Source organism: Rhincodon typus, chromosome 32, assembly GCF_021869965.1.
Source record: "Rhincodon typus isolate 14 chromosome 32, sRhiTyp1.1, whole genome shotgun sequence".
Classification (NCBI taxonomy): Eukaryota; Metazoa; Chordata; class Chondrichthyes; order Orectolobiformes; family Rhincodontidae; genus Rhincodon; species Rhincodon typus.
In genome coordinates this window covers 7,428,217-7,451,993 of record NC_063363.1, presented here as the reverse complement: position 1 = coordinate 7,451,993, position 23,777 = coordinate 7,428,217, and the positions used below count along the sequence as shown (strand labels likewise).

The 23,777-nt window shown below is 41.6% G+C and overlaps 1 protein-coding gene across 1 annotated transcript in view; it reads left to right on the top strand.

Moving 5' to 3' along the window:
• LOC125486752 (ATP-binding cassette subfamily G member 4-like) overlaps positions 1-23,777 on the top strand; it is a 49,928-nt gene that overhangs the window by 1,574 nt on the left and 24,577 nt on the right. The window lies entirely within an intron of this gene.

Here is a 23,777-nt window from a genome sequence, read left to right as displayed (position 1 = left end):
CTTGGACGCCATGGACAATCTAGCACGGCCAATCCACCCTAACCTGCGCATCCTTGGGCACTATGTGCAATTTAACATGGCCAATCCACCCTAACCTGACAATCCTTGGACACTATGAGCAATTTAACATGGCCAATGCACCGTTTTTGTGGGAGGAAACTGAAGCAAACCTACGCAGCCACAGGGAGAATGTGCAAACTCTACACAGACAGTCACCCGAGGTTAGAATCAAATCCAGGCCCTTGGTGCTGTGAGGCAGCAGTGCTAACCACTGAGCCGCTATCTCACCCAAAGCAAGGAGGTGAATTGTGATAGATTTTGGGGCAAGGGCTATGCCTCCCCTTCACTTTGCTGAGAAACTAAATGACTTATTCCATAGAATTGAGTGGATGGAAGCTGATCTCACAAGACAGCAGCCTTGGCTTGACTTTTAGACTTTTTGAGACACTCCACATACAGAGCCCACTCTGAGTCAGAAGGTTAGGGTTAAAATTTTACACCAGAGACTGGAGTTCAAACAATCTAGGCTGATGGTCCAGAGATAGTAGGAACTGCCAGTGCTGGAGAATCTGAGATAACAAGGTGTAGAGCTGGATGAGCACAGCAAGCCAAGCAGCATCAGAGGAGCAGGAAGGCTGACGTTGCAGATCTAGACCCTTCTTCAGAAATTTCTGAAAAAGGGTCTAGACCCGAAACGTCAGCTTTCCTGCTCCTCTGATGCTGCTTGGCCTGCTGTGTTCATCCAGCTCTACACCTTGTGATCTTAGGCTGATGTTCCAGTGTGATACTGAGGGAGTACTGCAGAAGAGAATTGGAATCGCAAACACGTGTAGGCCATTTTGGCCCCTCAAGTCTGCTCTGCTATTCAATAAGATCATGGCTGATCTGTTTGTGGCCTCAAGTGAACTTCCCTATGTGCCTCCATCAAAACTCTGACTAATACTGTCTTGAATATAGTTATTGAAACATAAGAGCACACAATGGAAGTGCAGGAATAGGCCCTTCAAGCCTGCTCCATCATTCATATAATTATCCTACTCAGTCCCATGTTCCTACTTTCCCCCCATATCATTAGATCCCTTTAGTCCTAAGAGTTATAGCTACATCTTTCTTGAAATGGCCCAGCAGCTCTCTGGGGGAGAGAATTCCAGATAAACAACCCTCTGAGAAAAAAGAAATCTCATCTCAATCCCCCTGTTCTGATGAAGTGTCACTGGCTATAATTGATGCTGACAATTGAATAGTCGGTTTCACAATCCTTAGTTTTGCAGATTGGTTGAGAGGCTGTAGTTTTGATTCCTTTTGACCATGATTGGTTTCCAGGATTTTTACAGGGTCCTTTCGATGTCTGGTTTTCCTCTTATCTGGATGCTAGTGTTCAGCTTAGGAGAAGATATTTACCTGCAATGCAGAGATCTCTATGGGGATAGTTCTTCAACAACAGTGAACTTCACTGCATACTAACACTTAAAAATGGACTGGTACACACAAGAATGTTGAAGAAATGGCTTTTTAAACCCTGTTCTTGCGTCATATTCAAAGGTAAATACACCAACATGTCTGCAGCTTGGTACATTATTGGCTTGCAGTTGAGTAGGAGTCATCTGTACCTCATTATCATTGTATTCACAAGATCACAGTCGGACTGTTTTGAACTCCCCCTTTGGAGGGGTTGTTGTTTGAAAGTGCCATTTGCGTCCAATGGAGTCACATTCCAATGGTCTCTGTCTCTGTCTCTCATTCTCTGTTTCTGTCTCCAACCCCTCACCCCACCCCCCACCTCCAAAATTTGGCTTTGCCAGCCCTTTTTTTTTAAAGAAGTACATTTTGCAATTCCAACTTAGAAATGTCCACACTGCCTCAGGGTTCAGACCACTGGTAATGACACTATCTATTGCCTCCCTCTCTGCACAGCAGAGGCATTACGTTCACAGAATCATGGCCATCAAATGATGTCAGTGCTCCCTTAGCAATGTGGTACAAATGTGTTGACTCACCTTTGCATTACAGATCAATAGTATTAGTCCCAACAGTAGTGAGATGCTTTCAATTAATTAGGTTTTGATGAGAATTATGTATCACCGGTTAAAAAAACAAATTAATGTCTTCTTTGTTGTTTCAATGTTTACATTCTGCAATTAGTCCCACAGTTTTGTTTATTTTCTACTGTAGTTATTTATATAACTGCTTCCTGTATTGAAAATCTGAAAAAAAATCCTATTGTTCTGTTTTTGTTCCTTTTGTATTTGTTGACTGTAAATTTATTTCAGTACAGCTGGTTTTGTAAATGGACTCAGTCAATTATGTGACTTTTGATCAACTTTGTGTGTGCAATAGCAGTGAGGTCAACAATCTCTTCAGTGCCAAGTTTTCTCCCTTCATCTGGTAATGGTAGTGATTCATAATTGGCAAGGCTGCACCAATATTAAAATTTCTCCTATGTACCTTGCCTAATCTGAATTTGCTGATGACACAAAATTAGGTAGCATTGTAAACCATGTAGACACCATAGATACTATAAAATTACAAAGGGATATTGATAGATTAAGTGATTGGGCAAAGCGGTGGCAGATAGTGTTCATGTGATGTTATCCATTTTGGACTGATAAAGAATAGATCTAGGTACTACCTAAATGGTATGAAGTTAAATACAGTAGATGTCCAAAGAGGCTTGGGGTGCATAGATCTTTAAAATGTCATGAACAGGTGCAGAAAGTGACCAAAAAAGCTATTGAAATGCTGGCCTTTAGATCTAGGACTGGAGTACAAAGATGTAGATGTTATGCTGGATTCATACAAAATCCTGGTTAAACTCCACATGGAGCACTGTGAGCAGATCAGGGCACCACACCTTAGGAAGGATAGATTGGCCTTGGAAGGAGCACAATGTAAGTTTTCAAGAATGATACCTGGACATCAGGGGTTAAGTTATGAGAAGAAATTATGCAAATTAGGCTGTTTTTTTTCTAGAATTTAAAAGGTGAAGGGGTGGTTATCTGATCAAAGCATTCACGATATTGACAGGAAAAGATAAATCATTTCGACTGGTTAGGAATTCTAGAACTAATGGGGCATAGACTGAGAATTAGGGGAGACTGTTTAGGAGAGATGTTGGGAAGCACTTCGACACACAAAGGGTGGTAGATGTTTGGAACTCTTTTCCACAAATGGCAGTTGATGCCGGATTTGTTGTGAACTTTAAATCTGAGATAGATACATTTTTTGTTAAGCAAAGGCACTAAGGATATAGACCAAAGTTCAATGGAGGTAGGTCACAAATCAGCCATGATCTCTTTGAATGGCAGAACAGACTCAAGGGTCTGCATGGCCTAGTCCTGTACCTATGTTCCCAAGCAGCCATTTCAGTTATATTTGTGGCTCAGTTGTCAAAAGATACAGTCCTTTTGATGAGCTATTAAGCAAGATTGTAATCTGCTTTCTCAAAGTATGAAAGCATCAAATAAGAAGAGAAGGAGTTATATCTAGTGCCCTGGCCAACGTATATCCCTCACTCAACATTACTTTAAAGATAGTTACCTGGTCATTGTCATGTTGTTGTTTGTAGGAACTTAAATGCTCAAATTGACTGTTGTATTACTGTGTCACACATAACTACTCTTCAAGAGTACGTCATTGACTGTTAAGTCAGAGTAAACATTTCGGGTCCAGTGACCTTTCCTCAGAACTGGCTCTGAGGAAGAGTCACCGGACCCAAAACGTTAACTCTGATTTTTTTCTTCACAGACGCTGCAAGACCTGCTGAGCTTTTCCGGCAACTTTGTTTTTGTTCCTGATTTACAGCATCCGCAGTTCTTTCAATTTTTATTGACTGTTAAGTGTTTTGGAATGTTTGAGATCATGATAGGTGTTATACAAATGCGAGTTGTCTCCTTCTATCACTGCTGAAACATTTTGGCTGAACATCTGCAATGCACCTCTCTCAAATCCTTGGATCTCCATCTTTTACAAATTCCTGGCTCAAACCTCTATAACTTGATTCTTGTCATGGATTAAGATTCACTTCTGAATGTTAACAGACAGGAAAAGACCTACTGGTCCATTCAGCCTATCACTTGCTCACTTCCATTGTCTTCCTTCCCCCCAGTTCATAAATTGGAAGTGCACAACATCATTTACCATTCGCCCAGGGTCTCCCCTCTCATTCTTCTGATTCTGCCACTAGCAATAGCAGGGACTTCTGCCATGTCAGCTTTGCTCTTTAAAAAACTCTTTTGTAAACGCTTCCTCTTCCAATTGTTTCTCCCTTTTAAAAATTTGCCTCAAAGCCCAAGTTTTTGATCATGCATCTAGTCATCTTTCCTAACTCTGTCACGACTGCTTGTTTTCATGTTAAAGACATCATATCAGATCTTATTCATCTTCTGCAGCCATTACAGACTAGAAGTTGTTCCATGTTCTTAATGCTTACATGAGGTTTTCTGTTAATTAAACTCTTGTTTCCACTCATTTTTAAGTCAATGAGTTAGTGGTTAATCTGAAATATCATCACCATGTCAGTGAATTATCCCTCACTTCCCTGAGTGTAGAAGTTTCAGGCATCAATATTTCCATACATACCATCAATTCTGAATTTGTTACTTTGATAGAGGAAACACTGATGTACAGTTAGACCAAAATGTTGGTAGCGAAGCTTTAACTGTGACAAAATCTTGACCTTTAATGCATGTACAATTGATGTGAGCATTTTTCCTTTCAACTTTGCTCCTGCTGATCATTAAGTCATTGTCTCACACTGGGCTACGTTTGTGAATACAGCATCAAGACATCAAACTCTTACGGCTTTTCTGTCTGTGTGATCCTGGACTATTAGCTTCTCACTTACCTAACCATGAGGGATTGACCGTTCCAAGTCTTAATCTGTCTTGAACCAGATAACAACCTTTCCCCCAAAGGACACTGGGTTGTCCAAGAATTAAGAGCCAGTGTCATATACATTTTAAAGACAAAGAGTCCTCTTTCCAAATCTCTAGCTGCTAAGTAGATTTAAAAAGTAGATTTACATAAAGAGAGCGAATAAATTGCATTTTCTTTTTCTGTGTGTGTGGAGGTTGGACATCATTTTCCGTGCACTTTGCTGAACATTCCAATGACAGAATGGTGATGAAATTCATTCATTTGGCTGCTAGGCCCCAGCATCACTCAGAAGCCCTTGTGGGAAAAGGTGGCTCAACTGCTTTCTGTATACTGTGTATGAAACCCCATGTGTTAGTGCAATTACTACCCACCCTCTCCCATTACCAGACAACAAACTAAGCTGATTTATTGATTACTGTACTTCTATAAACAAGGCAATGTGGCCCACAGAACGAGTGATGGATCTCACATGCCATCTGTCTCCAACGTCTATATAAATAAATGATGATTAAGATATCTTCAAAAGAGACATCCTCCCTGGATGGAAGCTCATTATTAAAATTTGTTGATTCTAATCAGGCATTACGAATTAGGGAGATTGAAGACTAAACAGTCAAGGATGCGTGATGTTGGGAAAAATGTTAAATAATCAATTTAAAGAAAAGCAGAAATTTGCGCTTCTGTCAATTCCCTTGGGTGAAATTAGAAGATCCTATGTTACTGTTCTAGGAAGAGCAGAGGAATTCTCCCAGAGTCTTGAACAATATCTTATAAAGTACATGACTTGGTTTATTTAATAATGGTTTGTGAAAATATGCGCGTTCTGATTAGTGGCAAATTTCCAGTATTCCAGAACTACCTCCACATCAGCAGTACCTCACTGTCTGGATCTTGCTTTGGGTCCAGAGATGATGAAGGGTGCCATGTTAAAGCTACTTCATTCTTTCATAAGGTTTCAAACTGGTGTCTGTGGATCTTGGGGAACTCACAGAGAATTACCAGAAAGTTCCTAAACTTACTACATATCCTGTTTGGCCATGCATATCAGAGCTGCAAGATCAATCCCAAAAGAGGCTGTGTTTTATGTTTTTGGTTTTGTTGACTTGCCTATATTGCTTCTGCATTTTGCCATTGAGTTCGACTATGAATGACAAAGGAGGAAGGAAGACTACTAAGTCGCTGTTCCCTTCAGTTAAACCGGTTCAAGGCCAGCATTGGTAAACCCATCAGTTTGTGGGTGAAGCAAATGTCACAGACCTTAAAAACAAATAAGTATTTGAGAGAGATATCATGCATCTAGATTGCACTCAATCCCAAACATTCAGGGAAGTATTGTCTATTCTAATTCAATCATATAGTAATATCTAATGGATGGCCTCTTTCTTTGATGATGTTAATAACTGTCCACCATTACCTGCTCTCCATCATTCAATTTAAATCCATCTATAAAGCAAAGTCTTTGGAATCGCACTCTTCAAAGTAATGCACTGGGTATATGTAGTATCTGAGATAACAAGGTGTAGAACTGGATGAACACAGCAGGCCAGCATCTGCAGTTCCTACTATCTCTGGATATATGTAGTGTTTTCTAACGTTCCTGGGTGGGATTGGAGGATACTATACAAAGGTTTTGTTTTAACCACTAACATAACCTTTTGACAAACAATATTTGATGATGGATGGCTCTGTGGCAGTGTGACCCTCCCGCTCCCCCCCCCCCCGCAAATATTGTGAGCTCTCCATCTCCTCCCATTGTAGGAGGAATCGCCGCTGAGATGAGTTTAGGTACCCTCATCATTAACAACAACAATCTGTATTGGTATAGCATTTTTAAAACAAGACTAAAAGCTGTTCGTAGAAGTGTCATCAAATGAAATTTGAATATTCCAGAGGGATTCCAGGGTCACAGGGTTAAATTATGAAGACAAATTGCACAGATAAGGTTTGTATCCCCTTTAGTGATTAAGATTAGAGAGATGTTTAAGGTTATGACAGGAATTGATGGGGAGAGCCCAGAGCAGTCTGTTTCAAGATGGTAGCTGCTAACACACAGAATTCTGCAGGGGTCCATGTTGACCCATATACATGTTATGTGTTAACTATCTGGACAAAGGAACTGACAGCATTGTTGCTAAGTTTACAGATGACACAAAGTTAGATGGAGGGACAGGTAGTTTTGAGGGGGCAGGGAGGCTGCAGAAGGACTTGGACAGGATAGGAAAGTGTGCAAAGAAAAGGCAGATGGAATACAATGTGGGAACGTGTGAGGTTATGCACACTTTGGTCAGAAGAATAGAGGCATAGACTATTTTCTAAATTGAGAAAGACTTCAGAAATCTGAAGTGCAAAAGGACTTGGGAGTCTTAGTTCAGGATTCTCTTAAGGTTACTATGCAGGTTCACATGGCAGTTAGGAAGGCAAATGCAACATGGCAGTTAGGAAGGCAAATGCAATATTAGCTAGAGTAGGGTTAGCAAGAGTAGGGATGTACTGCTGAGTCTGTATAAGGCTCTAGTCAAACTGCATTTGGAATATTGTGAGCGGTTTTGGGCCCTGTATCTAAGGAAAGATGTGCTGGCCGTGGAGGGAATCCAGGGGAGATTTACAAGAATGATCCCAGGGATGAAGGGCATATATACGAGGGGGTTGGGTCTCTACACAATGGAGTTTAGAAAGATGAGGGGAAAACTGAATACTGAGGTACCTGGATAGAGTGGATGTGGAAATGATGTTTCCACTAGTAGGAGAGACTAGGACCTGGGGACACAGACTCAGGGCGAAGAGATGACACTTTAGAACTGAGATGAAGAGGAATTCCTTCAGGCAGAGGGTGTTAATCTGTGGAACCCATTGTCACCTAAGACTGTGGAGGCCAAGTCATTGAATGTATTTAAGACAGAGATATTTAGTGTCTTGATTAGTAAGAAGCTCAAAGGTTACATGGAGAAGACAGAAGAATGGGGTTGAGAAACATCAGCCATGATCAAATAGCAGAGCAGACTCGATGGGTCGAGTGGCCTAATTCTGCGCCTATATTTTATGTTCTTATGGTCTAACAAAGAGGGCATAACCTCACAATTAGATTTATACCACTCCAGATTCATGTCAGAATTACAGCTTCAGGCAATGGGTCATGGAAATCTGGGTTCTCTGTCCCAGTAGTTGTTGAGATGGGCTGTCAATAGAAAATTTCAAAAGTGACGTTTATACATCTTATTAAGGAAGAATAATAATAGTGGTGGATCCAAGGTGGGCAGATTGAGTTGAGATACAGGTCAGTTATGATCGAATTGAATGGTGGAACAGGCTTGAGAGCTCGGATGGCATACTGATCTTACTTTCCGGCTGATTAGAAAATGCAGTTTGTTGGCAATTTTATTCAGAGACTCCAAATGACTGGTAGGGGAACTAGATGCAGTGTCACATTTGTTGAGGCTGCTTTGAGTAATTTTGCCAGAACTGAGTAGAAGAAACTTTGCACCTAATCGGCACCATACCTAATCTAACAGGGTTAATGCTGCTCCGAGATGCCTCAAAATAGGAAATGTTTTCCACTTCCCAGCAAAAACACCCCTCACCCCAATGGGAACAAAATTCACCAAGTCAATGTTTACATTGTGAATAGAAACTTAACATGCCAATTAGGAGGAGCAAACATGTTCAGAGACAAGTCAAACCAACACTTTTTCAGGCATCTTCTTATGACATTCATTGAGCAACAAGAACAACAACTTTATTGAACAAGTAAAACAGCCCATGTCCAAATGCAGCAAGACATATTCCGCTTGGGAACCCTGCAGCCCAATGGTATCAATGTGGACTTCACAAGCTTCAAAATCTCCCCTCCCCCGACCACATCCCAAAACCAGACCAGCTTGTCCCCGCCTCCCTTACCTGTCCTTCCTCCCACCTATCCCCTCCTCCCATCTCAAGCCCCAACCCCATCTCCTACCCACTAACCTCATCCCACCCCCTTGACCTGTCTGTCCTCCCTGGACTGACCTATCCCCTCCCTAACTCCCCACCTACACTCACCTTTACTGGCTCCATCCCCGCCTCTTTGACCTGTCTGTCTCCTCTCCACCTATCCTGTCCTCTATCCATCTTCTATCTGCCTCCCCCTCTCTCCCTATTTATTTCAGAACCCCTTTCCCCTTCCCCATTTCTGAAGAAGGGTCCAGACCCAAAACGTCAGCTTTCCTGCTCCTCTGATGCTGCTTGACCTGCTGTGTTCATCCAGCTCTACACCTTGTTATCTAAGACATAGACAATACCCAGGTTTGCGTTGACAAGTAGCATTCATGCCACATAGGTGTCAGACAGTGGACATGTCCAACAACAGAGAATCTAACCATTGTCCCTCGAAATTCAACAGCTGAATGCTTCACTATCAACATCCGGGGGGGGGGGCTACCATGGTCACAAACCAAACTATACTAGCCATATAAATACTATGACTACAAAAGCAGGTCAGAGGCTAGTAGTAACTCACCTCTTGACTCCAAAACCTGTCCACCATCTACAAGGTACAAGTCAAGGTTTTAATGGAATACTTCCTACTTGCCTAGATGAGTGCATCTCCAACAATGGTCAAGAAACTTGACATTATCCAGGACAAAGCAGCTGGTTTGATTCACACTGCATCTACCAACATTCAGACCTCCACAACAGATGCTCAGCCGCAGCAGTGTGTACCATCCACAAGAAGCCCTACATATGTTCACCAAGGCTCCTTAGACAGCGTCTTCCAAACCTAAGACCACTACAATTGAGAACGTCAAGGGCAGCAGATATATAGGCAACTACCACTGCAAATTTCCCTCCAAGCCACTCACTATCCTCACCTGGAAATATTTGCTGTCCCATCGGTGTTGTTGAGTCAAAATCTTGGGACTCCCTCCCTAATCGCATTGTGGGTGTAACTATACCAAACGGACTGCAGTGTTTGAAGAAAGCAGCTCACCAGTACCTTCTCAAAGGCCAATTAGAGCAATAACCAGCCAGAAACACACTCATTCCATGAATGAAGAATAATAAAAAGCATAAAAGATCATCAGGTAATTGGAAATAGTGACTGACATGGGCAAAACTAAAGAAAATTACAATTGACTACTAAGAAAGAAACCAGAAGATAGAAGATATCTTAAGCACTATGATGGTATAAATACGCATACTTGCCCAATCCGTACACCACTGAACACTTAATGATTGAGAAAACTAGGACTGAATTTCCCAGAAATTTAGAATGTTTTAGGGTGATTTGTTTTCTTGATTCTTGCAGGAAAGTCTAGGACTAATTGCACAATCCAAAAATACAAATGTTCAGGAATGGCATTAAGATGCACGTTTTCATGCCAAGTGGAATTTGGAATTCCCTTCCATAAATGCTAGTATTAAAACTGAGATTGATGGACTTCTGTTAGTCAAAGGTATTGAGGCACATTGAGTAAGCGTGTCTGTGTGTGTGTGTCTGTGTCTGTGCATGCCTGTGTGCGTGTCTGTGTATGTGTGTGTGTATATAATTTGTTATTAGACCAGCAAAGATCTCAATGAATGACTGACGAGGCTGGAAAGGTAAATGACCTGCTCCTGTCTGAATCAGATTGCTGTCAGGAACACTCCTGACACCTTACATCCTTAGGTCCCAGTTCAAAGGGATGAATAAGGGCCCTAGTGATATTAGTAGACCTGTCTAATTCAGTCTTTAGGACGCTTGTATGGCAGTCTTGGACTGTAATAAGTAAAGAATCACTGTTTGAGATTGTTCTGAATGGAATGTTAAAGAGCACACGCGATGAACTGTGAAGTGTTTTTCTATTTCAAGCCTCCTTCTATTCTAACACATTCCTGAGCAAACATGTTCAATGCGGCATTCGATGAAATCTGGGAGGAGGAGGGATATTTCCAGCAGCTGCCATGTGGGCAGCATCTGGTGGTGGTCTGCTTCATTGGCACAGCCTGGGATTCCTTTGGATGGGTTGGCATAGCAGCGGCTTTGGCAATGAGGGGGCTTCAGCCTGGAATCCAGTGGCTCAGGATTCTTTTGGGAGGCTTTTGTAATGTCTTCCTTCCCAGAATCGGCGACGAGAATGGTCCTTGGGGCAGCTTCTGTGAAGTCCTGCGGCCTGCGATTCCAGTGGCCTGATGTGGATGCCCTGCTTTGGCGGGGGCTTCCGGCCTGGAATTCCAGCAGCACAGCATGGTGGTCTCGCAGTGGTACAATCTTTTCCCAAAACCAGGAGCTGGGAATTGAACTAAGAAGGACTTTGTCTCAATTTTTAAAAGTTTTTTTTTTCCCTATCTATACCTTTCTGCTATGAATGTAGGTGCAATGGTATGGTGACTTAAACACATTTCACTATTTTTTTTAAATACAATTCACAATAATTGACTATTCTAGTCTATTTGTTTGAAGTTGATTCAGTGTTCCTAAAAATCAGTGAGCAAGAAGAAATCTGACAAGTGTTTTATCCTGGCTTTGAAAAGTAGAAAGATGTAAGTTACAGGTTAGTGATCAGGAAACATATAAATACTTAATTGAAGCAGTAATTGGATGTTAGCAAAAAGTTATAAAAGTTCCTGGCTTAAAAATGGTTCTGATAATTATTCTTAAAGTTAAATTTGGCCACCTGCAGTTTTGCGCTTGTGTAATACATCACTTCTAATTCATGAGGTATTGCAATATTTATAATGAGTCTATTTTTAAATGCAGTCAGTTTTTTTTGACAATGCATGCTGCTCTATTGGTGATTACTGCAGGCTTTTGTTGGAAATGGAATGAACAAGAAATGAATGGGAGAAAATACGAGGAGTCAAAGGAAAGAGAAAAACGAAGCAATGAGTAGGAATCAGGATTTGAAAACATAATTTGGGTTGATTTACATTGGCAAAGCTCAGTTGGTAGCACACTGACCTCAGTAAACCAACTCTAGGTTCAATCTTTAGGCCCAAGCACCCAAGTACAGAGAGAGAGAGGGAGAGAGTTAGATAGAAGCCATCTTTGTACAATTAATGTTCTTGCCAGTGTTGCCTTTTAGGTAAGGAAACTCACCCAGGTTCCATCTGCCAATGTATGGCAGAAGCTCCTAGAAAACGATTTGAAGAGAAGACTTCAGATTTGGCAACTTGGCCCTTTTCCTTGGCTGGTGAAAAATACACTTGGATGTAATTTTTCTTTAATAATCAAGAAAATAGATCCATTGGCAAATCACTCATAGATGTATGATACAGAAAAACTACAATATTTGCCTGCATAATGCAAAAGTGACCGCACTGCAAAAAAATTCTCGTTGAAGCAGCATTGTATTGTTGGAAACAAAAACACAAATTGCTAGAAAGGCTCAGCAGGTCTGTGGAGAAAATGTCAAAGTTAACAATTCAGGTTGAGTGACCCTTCCTCAGATTGACTTGCACTGATTTACAACATCCTCAGCTCTTTCAGTTTGAACATGATTAGGAGCTATGTCATGCGATAGTCATCCCAGCCTCATCTGTTTTTTTTTCTTTTTTGAACAAAATCATAGAATCCCCACAGTGTGGGGACAGGCCATTCAAGCCCAACAAGTCCACACAGACCTTTCCAAAGAGCATCCTACCCAGGCCCATTCCCCTCCCCTATCCCTGCATTTCCCATGGCTAATGCATCTACCCTAACGTCCCTGCACACTATGGGACAATTTAGCATGGCCAATCCATCTAACCTGCACATCTTTGGACTGTGGGAGAAAACCGGAGCACCTGCAGGAAACCCACACAGACACGGGGAGAACGTGCAAACTCCACACAGACAGTTGCTTGAGGCTGGAATTGAACCCAGGTTCCTGGTGCTGTGAGGCAGCAGTGCTAGCCACTGGGCCACCGTGCTGCCCTAATTGCCCCTTCACTTACCTAGTCCAAGTCCTCTTGAAGCCTCCTTGTACATTCCTCACAACTTGCATTCCCACTCATTGGGGGACCATCAGTAGCCAGAAGACTACAAGTGCAAGCACAAAAAAAAACAGAGGTGAAGGGGATTTTAACATAAGTATGGAAGATTTGGAGTGCCTATTGATCTCAGTATATCAGGCACAGTAAGAACATTTGTGGGACTGTTGTCCAAACATTTCTTTTGTCTTCAATGAGAGTAACATCACAAGGTGTTGAGGTATTTTCAGTGCCCTGCTGTTGAGTGAGACAAACTTCTTCCCATTATTGTTGGATCAGAAAACCTCACAAATGGGTGTCACTTATTGTCATGTATTCCTAAAGAAAGCCAGGGAAGCAATCCAAACAAACGTGGAGTCTGTGATTCCATTTTTAATGCAGCTTAATGCCCCAAATATCAAACTTGTTCAAAACAGCTATGCTTGTGTTTTATCCAGCTGGAGCAATTTTCTACATTTCATTCACACTTGTAAACAGAACGAGATCAAACAGATCGAGTTTGGTCACTTTGGAGTAGATTCCTGCCTGTAAAGTGGAATATGGATGTATTTTGACAATGCTTATACTGCCTGTTGTATAACTGTGAAAATTATAAGAAAAGAGGCTACAATTACTACAATGTGAGGAGCTTTGGCGAAACCACATCTTGAGTACTGTGCACAGTCTTGGTTTCCTAATGTAAGGAAGGATGTGCAGGGGTCCCAATTTATGAAGATCAGACCTATAAACGCTTGCACTCATGGACGCGATCCCATACAGGGGTATATTTTAAAGATCCGACTTGGAACATTTCCTGTACGTACAAATGGCTGCTTTCCATTGTGCTGCATTGTGTTCTGTCTTACAAACAAATTGACTTGAGTACGGATGCCAGAATATAACCCATTCACCAACCCGGGGACTGCCTGTATGTACCTTGGAGGTGGTGAACCAGTTTTCAGTGGATTGATTCCTACAATGACCAGGTTATCCAAAGATGACAAATCCAGTAGATTGAGCCCATGCTCTTTGGATCAAAAAGAATGAGAAAATTGAAAATTGTCCGATTCTGAGGGGACTCGACAAGGTAGATGCTGAAAGACTGCCTCCCTTGGCTGAAATCTATTTAGTCTCGGCGTAAATGGCCAATCACTTGGGACAGAGATGATGAGAAATGGCTTCCCTCAGAGGGTTCTGAAGCTTTGAAGTTCTCTATTCTGAGGGCTGTAGATGCTTGGTTGTTGAATATATTCAAGACCAGATATTGTTTCACATTTCAGAGGAATTGATGGCTATAAGGAATTGTACAGAAGGTGGAACTGAGCTTAAGCATCAACTATCATTGCATTGAGTGAGAGAGCAGGGTGGAGGGGTGCTACTGTGTAATCTCACTTTTATTTCTGATGTTTTTATCTCCAATATCATAGCTCTTTGGAGGTGAAGTGTGAGATCTTTGGGGACAGCCGACATTTGATGGCACAGGGCAATTTGGATCTGGCCGTACACTGAATTCAGCTGCTATTTTATAAGTGTATTGTGTCTGTACTTTGATATACCTGGAATTTTTGGTTTGTTTACTGTTGCTGCTTTCCCATCACGTTTCAAGCTGGGAAACAAGAACCAGTAAAGTTGCAAGGAATTTCTATCACTGAATTGGCCATCTGGACCAACTAACACACCATGGTGTTTTTGCTCCACATGAACCTTCTCCCACCCTATGTTACCTATCCCTTTCTTTTAGCGTATCTTTGTTATTCAGCTGAAATGACATTATAAATAATTGGTAATTAGTCTAAGATAGCCCTAATTGAATCCAAACTCTTGTTCTTAATTTTGCAGTTTATAAATTCTTATAAATTCATTCAAAATTGTCATGAAATTTAACGATGAACTTATTGTAGCGTATTTACACCGCTTACCAACTGTGCTACCGTACGTGATGTATTGGATCGGATGGCAATTGCAAAGTGATCAGTTTTCATCAAGAGTGCAAAGAACTTCTACAGTGATCACCAGTGTGAGAGTGTCCCATTCAAATTTCACTGGGATAGTGGGGGTTTCCGGCTGAAGTTCTCATTTTTAATTGAGCACAGCTTTATGATTAAGTACCAAAACATACAGAAAGCTGGGGAGCAGACTAGAGTTGGGAGGAATGTAGGAGATTCTCTGTATACAGGCTGGAGTGTTGGGAGTTTCAGAACTCATACATTAAGAGAATAAGATTGCACTAAAGGAGGCCATTCAGCCCATTGGGCTTGTACCAGGTAAATGTAAACTTGATTATCATTGTAGGGTGACAAGTCAACATAGACGGAATCATAGAATCATAGAGTCATACAGTCATACAGCACGGAAACAGACCCTTCAGTCCAACCAGTCAATGCCGACCATAATCCCAAACTAAACTAGTCCCAGTTCCCTGTGTTTGGCCCACATCCCTCCAAACATTTCTTATTCATGTACTTATCCAAATGTCTTTTAAACTTAACTGTCCCCACATCCATTACTTCCTCTGGAAGTTCATTCCATACATGAACCACTCTTTGTGTAAAAAAAATTGCCCTTCATGTCTTTTCTGAGATCTGGGTGTGCAGGTCCACAGATCATTGAAGGTGGCAGCACAGGTAGATAAGGTGGTGAAAAAGGCCTATGGCATGCTTGCCTTCATTGGAAGGGGTATTGAGTATAAAGATAGACAAGTTATGCTGCAGATTTATAGAATTATAGTTGGGCCACACTTGGAATGTTATGTACAGTTCTGGTCACTACACTACCGGAAGGATGTGGATGCTTTGGAGAGGGTACAGAAAAGGTTTACCAGGATGTTGCCTGGTACAGGGAATTTAGCTATGAAGCAAAGTTGGATAGACTGAGTTTGTTTCCCCTGGAATGCAGGAGCTTGAGGGGTGACCTGATAGAAGTTTATAAGATTGTGAAAGGCTTGGATAGAGTGGAAAGTATGAGGCTTTTTCTGAGAGTGGAGGGGTCAATTACTAGGGGACACAGGTTCAAGGTGCTGGGGTGGGGCAGTTTAAAAAAGATGTGTGAAGCACGTTTTTCACACAAAGGGTGGTGAGTGCCAGGAACGTGCTGCCAGAGGATGTGGTGGATGCAGCCACAATAGCAGCATTGAAGAAGCACCTGGATGAAGACAAGAATAGGAAGGGAATAGAGGGATAAAGATCCTGTAAGTGAAGACAGTTTTAGTATGGAAGGACAGATGTGTCAGTGCAGGCTTTGAGGGCTGAAGGGCCTGGTACTGTGCCATATTGTTCTTTGTTCTTCTTAAAATCTTTATCCTCTCACTTTAAAATGTGCTGCCCAGTTTTGAAATCCCCCACCCTAGCTTACACTTTAAGTGTGAACATTGGAATTTGTAATGGAAAAGATCAGGATGTAGGATTCTTGATATATTACTTTACAGTTGATTAAAATGTCCATGATTCATATTGAACTTCGGATGTCAAAAACCTTCATCCTCACTGGGCTGCGTAGGTACTTAGCGTGGAGTCTCGGGTTTCCCTAAATTTGCAAAATTGTCAGGAGGTTGTGTACGCAGGTTTCAATATAAGGAGGGGCTCTTGTGGTATAATGCTAGTTATCCCTCTTTCTGGGTCAGAGTCTGGGTTTAAATTCCACCTTCCCCAGATGTGTGTGCCTGGAGAGGCTGATTTATAAACCCAGTGGAAGAAGGGTGGGCACAGATCAAGTGGGCTGAGGTGCTTTGTAGATCAACGTAAATTCTATACAATATCTGCCCGTAGTGGGACTCACCATTGGGTGCTGGATGTCGGTTGTCGCAGTTTGGGCTGATCTCCAGGCTCAAGGAAAGGGTGTAGTTACACTGCAAGATAGATTTCCTTTTTAAACATTCCTTCCCCTGGCTTGTAATGACTTTCGGACGATTTCAGGACTCCTCAACCCCGCAGAGATAGACATGGGCTGTGTGTGTTAATAAAAATGAACACGAAATTAAAAAAATGTGATCATGAATAGTAACCTCCACACTTTGAAGCTCCCAGCCAGTGATATTGTTTCAATAATGTAATGTATATTTAAAAAAAAACACTGCTGTCATCAGGAACTCATGCCGGAGGATTTAATTGGGATTATTGTAGTGTTTCTTTTTTAATCGTGATTTAACCGAGGAAGGATTAACATTGGTTTGTCTGTAAGGAGCCCTGCTTACTGTTGAGGGGAGAGGGTGTGTTAGTGTTAGGAGCGACCCAGAGGAGCTCCAAACCTGATGTGGACAGAGAGGAGAGAACCGACCAGAGGACAAAAATCCTATTCCTCTTGCAATCCACAACCGCGGATAGAAAGGTATGTGAAGGATTACTGAGGAATCGATTTAATAGATTTGATTTTTATCTTTTCAAAAAGAACTGTATATGTTTTATGTATTTATTGCTGCAGGCTTGCGCTATTTTGCCGAATTTATTTTTTAATGCAAAATGCAGTACGGAAATTCAAGAATGCCTTTGCATCGATTTTAGAAATATATTTGCATCTTTAGTCGTGTTTCTTTTGTCGCTGGAAGGACTGGGCGCTGCAATGAGGGAGCTGCCTTTCATGTTTGTTTGCGGCTCTTGTTTCCTGTAGCATGCCTTTTTCTAAAGGCATCCACCTTCTCTTCAATGTTTGCAAATGGGTTTATAACAGGAGCCCGACCTGTCAGAAAGGTGAACGGATTTTTTTTGAGGTTTGAGGTGTGGTGGGGTGGGGGGATGCCGGTGGTTTACGCACAATGATTGGAGGAACTGTTCTGTATGGAGATAAACAGTTTTCTAAGAAATTAAAAGGCCCCTTTTTATAAAATATTAAACCATCCTATGTTAGCTGGTCACTGTGTCGCAATAATGTGAGTCTGAATTCGTTCAATGTGGCTCGCGAAGAAATGGAACTGTGGTTTTGGGCTTTTTATTATTATTGAATTTATAAAGGTTGCTTTTTGTTTTGCTGAGGATGCTGCACTCTGCTTCCAGTAAGTGTTCACTTGGGTAGTCATACAATCAGTTAATCACTCAGAGATCTGTTTTAAATCAACATTCTCACTCGAGAGTTTATCTCCTTGTTTCCTGCCACTCCCATCCCGTGAAATGTCTGGTCACACGCACCCAGGTCTGATGAGGACTCGGTTCACTAATGTGTTCATTAAGTGTTACAGGGGTCCACCCATTGCTGTTCACTGACTTTTTCTCAATCTGCTGTCACTTAAACTGGTGCAGTTCTAGGCAATCCGCTGGTAAAGGGATGACCCATACAATAAAACAGTGGACTGGTTGACACTTGACACTGAGATGGGTGGATGATTGGGTGGAATGCTGAGTGCTACAAATTGGGCAGTCACTGGCTTCAATCCCAGGTCTGTGGTGAGTTAACTGATTCCAGTTGTGCCTCTGGAGGTATCTCTGTAGAGAAAGGCAGGTATCACCTTCCTTGTTGTGCCCGCTACTTGGTGTCTAATGCTGGAAGTGGCTGTGTGCCTGGTGAGCAGGACTGCTTTGAGCTCTTCCTTGAAATTCCTATACTTCAATATTAACAGTCCAGGCTCAAACGTAAAGATTAGTTGTTTGGGCAGAATGTTAGGGAGCTGCTAACACTTCTGGACTCCTTCCTGCTCACGAGGAACCCAACTTCAGGAGTCATTAAGGGAAACAATTAGGAATTAGCCCAATTTTTTTTTTTGTTGGGAAATAAATTTGCTTCACTTGCTTCTGGAAAAGCAGAGGATATGCAATGGCATTAAGTGCACTAGAGAGGGTGCAGAGGAAATTTTGCCAGGGTGCTTCCTGAGATGGAGGGTCTGAATTGTCAGGATAGATTGGATAAGCTGGGATTGTTTCCCCTGAATCAGTGAAGATTGAGAGAAGAACTGATAGAAGATTGAGGGACCATATATAGGGTGGATAGGAAGACACCTTTTCAACTAGTAGAGGGGTCAATAACCAGGGCTCATGGATTTAAACTAAGGGGTGGAAGGTTCAGAGGATGGGTGAGGAAAATGTTTTTCACCCAGAGACTGGAACTCACTTCCTAAGAGGGTGTTTGAGTCAGAAACTCTAGTTACACTTAAGCTGTGTTTAAATATTCACTTGTGTTACAACAGCTTCTACAGTTGAAAGGTAAGAGCTGGAAAATGTGATTTAATGTCATCAGATCTTTGTTGACTGAGGTGAACATGATGGGCAATTGGCTTCCTTCTGTGCTGTAAATCTGAGTGCAATTTAAGAGGAAAAAAGTGTTGCATCACAACTTTGTTTGAGTGGGCAGTACTCCCACCTCTTGAGTCAGAAGGATGAGGTTCAAGATCCACCCCAGAGAGAATTTATTTGGCACTTCATTAAGTTCTGAAAAAATCCTGTGCTGCCTATCTGATAAAATCTTCAAACAAGGCCTCATTTTACCCCTCAGGTGAATGTAACATAGAATTGTAGAATCCCTACAGTGTGTAAACAGGGCCTTTGGCCCAACAAGTCCACACCGACCATCGGAACATCCCACCCAATCTATACATCCCTCAACACTACGGGCAATTTGGCATAGCCAACGCACCTCGCCTGCACATCTTTGGACCGTGGGAGGAAACTGGAGCACTGGGAGGAAACCCACGGAGAACGTGCAAACTCCACACAGACAGTCACCCAAGGGTGGAATCGAACCCAGGCTGCTGGTGCTGTGAGGCAGCAGTGCTGACCACTGAGCCACCATGCTGCCAAAGTTCTTCTAGTGTCATTTACAACCTTAATTTCTCAACCAACTCATAAAATTACAATACCTGGTCATTTATTTAATTACTGCTGGTGGGGACTTAATGTGTGCAAATTCGCTGTCGAGTTTCCAGCATTGCATCATCGGCTACAATTCAGAAGTGCTTTGTTGGCCGTAGAACATATTGGGACGTAGTAAAAGAATTTCTATGAATGAAGTTCTTCCATAATGTTACACATGGGGTCTATATTCAAAGGGACCCAAGGGGGATGTCCAGGAAGTTCACAAACTCAAGGTATCTCTGCCCTCCTGGGCCAAGCCTATCAGTGCTTCAAGTGCTCTCAAGAATTCTGTGTTCGGTGGGTTGACTTCTACATTCTATTGGTTTCCAATTTTTCCTGACTTTTAAAAGATGTTATCTCTGTGCATTTTGCCATCAAAGGAGACTCTGAATGAGAGAGAAGGGACGAACATGAGAGTTGTTCCCCCTGATGTCTGGTTTGGGATTGGTGTTGACGGGATAGACCTATTTTGGGGAAAAACTAAAGGCCATCTGAAAGAGAGCAAGATGTGTCTAGATTGCAGTCAACTGCTAGCACTCAGAAAAGGCTGTCCATTCTAATCCAGTCAGACATCAGTATCTGATGAATCTCATCTCCCTTTGACTTCGTTAGCTGAACAGCAGTTATATTTCTGAACCGTATGGAGAAGTTCCACTGATAAAGGAAAGCCCTTAGAAATAGCCTTCAGGAAATATTTACTGAACAATTATCTCCTTGCACAACATTGAGCTGCTGTAAGTTTACACGGTTAGGCAGTTATGGAAATGAGGAATATTTAAATTTAGTGAACAGATTAAGAGCTAGTCAGGAAGGTTATCAAACTTGGAGCTATTGTGGGAGTTGGCATCTCAACAGTGATTAACAATCCCTTAGATCTTATATGCTGATTTGTAAAGTTAAGGAGAAGATAGTAACAGTGCCTCTGGAAAGGGAGAAGCAACACTGATGCCTTCAGAAAGAACTAGCTGTGTTTGGAAAGGTTACCTGGCATCACTTGTATTAAATGTATATGTGGAGGATTTTATTTCTGAGGGTTGAGTGTTTGGAGAACACTCCCTAGAGAACAGAAAAGGTGGGGGTTGTTAAATACTTTTAAGGCAGAGGTAGATATTTTTTGATTCCCTTCCTAGTCAAGAAGACTTTGTCTCTCCTGTTTGTCAAGAATCTCTTGGGGATAGGTGGGAATGTGGATTTGAGGCTGATCTTATTGAAAGGGAGAACAGACTTGATGAGTCGAAGAGCCTATTCCTGCTCCTCATTTGTTTGTATGACACAGAACAGCAAGAGCCCATCAAAGGTCTGTAGAAGACAATGCTACTTACTGCTATATGCTGCTTAACATGGTACATCAGGCATGTATTGAGGAACAGAATGGGATAGACTTTCTCCTGTGTAATGTTATCTTGACAATGATCTGGTGGCTCAGATCTCCAGGTCAATTGTAGGCCCAGCCTGATTTTTACTTCCATGATTTTGATACCACACTATCACCTGCTTAGTGAAAATGAAAGTTCCTTTCAGTCCCCCACCAAGTCTTTCTAGCCAAAATTTGGATTGAATGTGTAATCGGAGAAAAGGATTGTGGAAACATTGGTTGGCTCATTTTAAATATGAAAAAGCTTGCACATAGAACATGCTGTCACACATGCAGTGTTTCTGTATAACGCTTAACACATGAATATATGCAGAAGTTAATTGAAACGATTATGTGTCATTCACCAGTTGATTTTTTTTTTTGGAAATTGCTGATGGATTTGCCAGGGTAGTGAAATGTAAAGGAATCTATATATTGTTTAAAATGCTGTTTGTTTTAAATCATTTGAAATTTATAGGATCTAAGGTAAGGTTTTAATCTTCATTAAATGCATAAATAATATATATTCAAGAAATACACTTTAAATTTGTCCATAACATGTCTGTTGGACTGTTTAATATTGAATACCTTCAATCAAATTTGTGGTACTCTGACAAGTCTCTGAATTGCAGGTGCATGGTAGACTTGGACCAGTTTATGTTCGAGGCCCGAAATGTCAGCCTCTCTGCTCCTATGATGCTGCTTGGCCTGCTGTGTTCATCCAGCCCTGCACCTTGTTGTGTCGGATTCTCCAGCATCTGCAGTTCCTACTATCTCATGTTCTTGTGCTGTTTGGATAGCCAGACGTGCAATGTGCTGTGCAAGTATGTCTTTGATTGGCACATTGTCCCCATGTCTTGCATTACAGTCAAGTAACATTATCAGCTCCTCAAATGGATCTCTTGCCAAATCACACCCTCCTGTTGCCTTTGCCTAGTTTATGTACCCTTTCTGAGTACACACCCTTCATCCAGTACCTCCACCTTGCTACTTTTTCAGCACTGAGATGGCGATTCAACACATGGCTGCTTAAAATAATGGAATGTTCTTTTAACGTATTTGCTGATGTATTATGTTTGCGGCTTTTAACTTTGTTGGAGAAAATCTCTAATCACACACATGCTCTCTCCGCTTCAGTGTTGACTGCCCCATTTACCCTAGATCATACAAGCTGCCACATCAGCTCTGGCCATACCCTGAGAAAAAACCAGAACCCAACACCTTCACATTCCCTCATCCTGCAAGATCTTTGGATTCCCATGGGAATAGTTTAAAGTCAAAAGCTGTGGTAGCACTGTTCTCAATAGTACCAATGTTTGCTATTGGTCCTTCACAATGAGGGGTCAGTCACATTTCACCAGATCATTGAGTAAAGTTTCATGCAGCTTCTGACACTTAATCCTTTTCGACTTTTTTTGTACAGAAGGGAAAAGGAATTTACCACGTGTTACTAAATGTAAAATTTCCAGTTATCCCTCAGTATTTCAGCAATGAGGTCATTAATTGATGTGGATTTAGTTGGGGGAGGTGGATTGATCAGAATAACTAGTGGGGCTCCTTGCTTCTCTTCGAATCACGCAGGGGTAGCTCTGCGGCGGTGGTCTCTTTTGACATCAGCACTACTTTGGAGCACAGAAATGATTGTACTGTGGAAGGTGGGCTTTGATGTGTTTTACATTTGTAAATAAAAATTTCTGACGGCATAATGCCACAGAAGTACTCAAATTTATAAATTATAATCCAATTTGAAAATAGTTATTCTAATCCTTTGCCTTCTCCAGGATGAGGCCTGGAATGAAAATAGCACAGATATTAAAAGAAGATCAATTTTAATTTTGTTAAGGATACGTTTATCTTGGTTATAAAAATGTACTTAATCGAAGTGTTTCTGTTTGTTGCAAGCATTTAAATGAGTCTGAGTTATTGATTGGAGCTAATGTACTTTTTAGGCAGACACACCCGGCACGGAGTTAAACTTTCAAATACACAATTCAGACAAGATAGATGAACAAATTTAGAAGTAAGAGATTCAGCATTGCCCTGACACTGGACTCTTCTGTAATTGCCTGCTAGTCTCCAAAAAGAGAACCATGATTAACAATATATTTTGACATTTGTGCATATTTTATTCTTTCATGAGGTATGGACATTTATTGCCTGTCCCTAATTGGCCTTGAATAGAATGGCTTGCTAAGCCATTTCAGAGTGAACGGAGTTACGTGGAGGTCAAACCAGAAAGTGGCAGATTTCCCTCCCCAAAAGCACTTTGTGAACCAGAGGCACTTTTACAACAATCAGTGATAGTTACCATGGTCACCATGGCTGAGATAGCTTTCAATTCCAGATTTATTGATTGGATTTAAATACCACCAGCTGCTGTGTTGGGATTTGAGCCCATGTCCCCAGAGCATTAGTTTGAGCATCTGGATTACTAGCCCAAGTGACATTACCTATCTCTTATATACATAAGTTTGTATATTTATATGCACATACAATACATAGAATCTACAGCACAGGAAGAGGCTACCAAGCCTATGTGTCCACATTGACATTGACTTTACTGCTTCACAGTCTTCCCACAGAAAACCGTGTGCAGTTCTTTTCAGTGTGTCTGTGTGTGTGTGCGCGGTCAATGAGTGTTCACAGACTACATCAAGTAAAGGAAGTCACTATATATTTCAGCGCTGTCTATTCTTGGCAGCAACAGTTTACAACCGGGTTTACTGAGTGCAGATTAGGAGCTAGATGGAGTGTCATTTCCCCCATCCATATGCATTTATTCCTTGTGAAATTAATCCAATGGACCTGGTAGGTCTACCCATCCCCAAATACCCAATTACCTCACGTTGTCAGAGACAAAAAAACTGCAGATG